The sequence below is a fragment of the Priapulus caudatus genome, unplaced genomic scaffold (genome assembly GCF_000485595.1).
Source record: "Priapulus caudatus unplaced genomic scaffold, Priapulus_caudatus-5.0.1 Scaffold1103, whole genome shotgun sequence".
NCBI lineage: Eukaryota > Metazoa > Priapulida > Priapulimorpha > Priapulimorphida > Priapulidae > Priapulus > Priapulus caudatus.
Window position 1 is genome coordinate 64114 of NW_014578164.1, and position 3959 is coordinate 68072.

Consider the following 3959-nt stretch of genomic DNA (forward strand, 5'->3'; position numbering starts at 1 on the left):
GCTTATGTAGCTTTATGTAGCTTTTATGTAGCCGTTAAATATTATTATATCGGAAGGAACAGCTGTACGCGCTCTGGTTAGTGATGACCTAGGACGACACAGTCGTATACATTTTTAAGCATCATGAAAAGAATACTTGTGTATGTATTAAGGTTAGTGACGGCCCGGGATGAAAGCATTTATATATAAATACTAGGTTATTGTAATGAAGGATGGAACAGCTGCGCTTCCTGAGTGGATGGAGTTAAACATCATAGGTGCGTGTATGCCATGGAGCGCCTTATATAAGCGTTACCTAAAAAGTTTCATCCGTGGTTCAGGAAGGCATAATCCTCTTGGCTTCATCCCCCCAATGACCACCAGGGAACACATGGAATTACCAAATAAAAACATGCTATACTACTGTACACGTATATATCAGAGGACACAGGAATAGAATACACAGGATATGCGGATGTGTCTGATGATGGCCTGGTGCAGTGTGAAGCATCCAGCTGAAAAGGGGTAATGATAAGAAAATTGCCCTACCTCTGCCACACCCTGTAACCCGAACGATATACCGTGTGGGTCATGGCATTACTCTGAGTACGTGTCAATGTGATTGCAGATTAAATGATATGATCCAGAAGAGACCGGATACTAGAGGCGTCCCGCAAGGGAGGCGTTGATCCTGACTGCTGACCGCGGAAATATTGCGCGCAGTTTCGCGGCAAGGCGCACGCGACCGCGCGCACGTCCTACCAAAGTGTATAGGCCCCCGCACATGGTGCGCATTCGGCGCGCGCTAACGGCGCTGAGCTAAACGCGCGCGCCATTTGCGCACGTAAACCAGCCCGCACAAGGTGCGCATTCGGCGCGCGCCAACGGCGCTCAGCTAGAAAAATCAAACACGAAAGAGATTTTTGTTGGCAATAAGCCAGTTCGTAGTTACGCATTGAGCATGCGCGAGAGTGAACTTTTGCCAAATGTCAATTGTACATATATCGCTCGATGCCTGCGTTCTGTGTGATAGCAAGTGCATGGAACCGTACGTACTGTGTTTGTGTTCAAGTTTTGAAATAAAAGCAAATTTAACCGAGAATTGCTCAATATAGAATGTGTGTAAACTTCAATATATCTTTATACATGTAGAACAAATACGTATTTTGTTATGTGTTGTTTGTTACTTAGTTGATAAATGGAAAAATGCTTGGGTATAATTGATATCTATTAGTATAATTATGAGTATAATTATCCTTTTAGGTATAGGAATACATGTTTATAAAGGACCAGTGAAATGATTTCAGTACTAATTAAGCCAAGAACGCAAAGATGCATGTGTGAACAACTTTCGAGTTTACCAAGTAGCTATTTGTACATATGAGATTTAAGACATTCTAAAACTACTTTAAGTCCATCATTTATTGAAAGGTTTCCTTAATATTTTTCATCCGCACCAACGTTTCTGTAATTGTCATCATGAACATCCGTCATCACCATTTTCTCATTGCATCGTTCATACACATGCAGTTATATCTCATTCTCAATTATTTACTTAGTAAAGCAACTATAACATTCAATAATAATTAACATTCATTAATAAACATAGCAATGTTTGAATGCATACTATTTCAGTTATTAGTATTTTGAGTACAAAATATGTTCTTACTATGCCAGCTGAAATACCATTTACACATGAAACAGGAGTCACACATATATATTTTTTATTATTAATATCAAATGGTACTCAAATTGAAGGGTTTCATAGATATTAATAATAAGAAATATAAGAAATTATGATACATGTTTATTCCCTGTTGTCTCTAAAATGGAAACGCATATATTTCATTGCTATTTTTTAAACTTGCTACATTATAAATTATCACATTTTCTGTTGGTGGACTTAGATGTTTTGAAGGAGCCTAATAGCGTAAGAATGTGTGACAACTTCCTTAAATTTTAATATTATTTTTGTGTTTTTTTCCGCTATTGATTCCCTGTCATCGAAAGACTATGTGGCTAATAACTCTACAAAATAATTATCTAGGACAATCTTGTTGAATACTGAAGCTGGAAGTGCTTTGTAGACCATCGATCTTGTCTTCTATTTCCTCATGGTCCTTATATTTCACCTAGCTCCAGTACTATACCGCCCTTGCGGCAACAAGGGCTACAGTACTCGAGCTATATTTTACCATACTTGTGAGGTAGGCTATATTATATACTTTTGTGAGCTGATATGACTTATATGAGCACACATATAAGCGATATGAACACTTCCGAGTGTATCTAAGAGCACCTTACTCACACAAGATTTTGTTAGTGCAATACTCGTATATTTAAAGTAACTATTGCGAGAGTTTTCCAGTGATTTCACCACTTTCATGACACCTACCGTTATTGCTTGAGTAACAGCAATTGTCTAGAGTACCGGTAACAATAAAATGTCTTAGAACCTTCGTATTCACCGAAAACTGCCCGTTTCGAACTAATCTTTTTTGTAAACATTCGTTTTCTGTCATCTTAAACTAACAGGAAGTATGAATTAGCTTTTGGCGCCACCGATTTTTTGCCATAGACACAGTACAGGCACGCACTTGTTTTCAATTCATGACCGACACAAATACAAGTTTACCAATTCTGCCATTAGGCATTATCGCGACACGATAAAATGCATTGCTGTCACGATGTGTTCATATCCAGTTCTCTATGCTATAACTGCATAAAATCTTAGTATTTTTAATGTTGGTGTAATCAGTGATATTTTCGCTGTCAGGTGAGACTATATTCAGCTATAATTAGTTTTTCTGAGCAAAAATCTCGCAATACAGGCTTTAAGATACTCAACACTTTAAATCTTCAAAAGGTTGAACCTTGGCCGCATGTTCAACCCCGACTAACCACAATACCCGGCGTATTTACTATTGTTTAAGAAGAATTAACTGTAATGCACATCGCTGTTCGAATACACATCGATCTGAATTCAGTATTATAGAGCATATGATAAGGTATAGGCACTATATAACAATTACCGGTACTTATTACGTTGGGCGCTATAGGAGGAAATGTGAAACTTCTGTAGTGTATATAACAGTGTGAGCATAGCAGTACTAAATGATCTTTGGAGATTTTTCATATTGTCAGAATTCATAATGGTTGTATGGTCAGAAATAAGAGAATAGAATGCCGAGTAAACAAATTTATATCGTTTAATACTTGTGAAGATATATGCTAGTGAAGTGTAGGCGGCAATGAAAATAGATGTTATAGCCATTCTATTGTATATACTGGAAACTAGCTTTTAATTAGGAAGTCCATGTTGGGCTAGCTGTAGTAGGGATCCGGTTCACGGGCTTTGGATATTATTTATGATCTCGGTTTCAATGATTCTCGGATAATTCTTGGATTCAATGATTTCCGGATTATTCTCGAAATGATTATGATTTATGATTCGAGATTGATGTAATAAAATTGAGCATACGTATGCGGGCAGAAATATTCACTTACAGCTTACTTTTACAATTATGGGTAATGCGTACCAGCGGTTATTATAATGGTACCTACCATCTGATGAAGTTAAATACTGTTTGGCATACTCGGATACCCTCCGACATCAAAGCTCAAATCGTGTATGGGGGCCTGCGCACGTGTATGGCAGGCGAGGTTGGACACAAATGGTATTTATAGTGACTGTTACTAAATCATTTAGTGTCTATCATTAAATCATTTAGTGTTTGTCAATAATTCCATGCCTATGATTGGCTGAGAGAAAATAAGTTGTATCTGATTGGTTGATTTATTGACTGTCATTAAATGGCAGGCAAGGGAGGGGGCACAAATGGTATTTAGTGACTGTCACTAAATTATTTAGTGTCTTACATTCAATCATTTAGTGTCTATCATTAAATCATTTAGTGTTTGTCAATAATTCCATGCCTATGATTGGCTGAGAAAAAATAAGTTGTATCTGATTGGTTGAT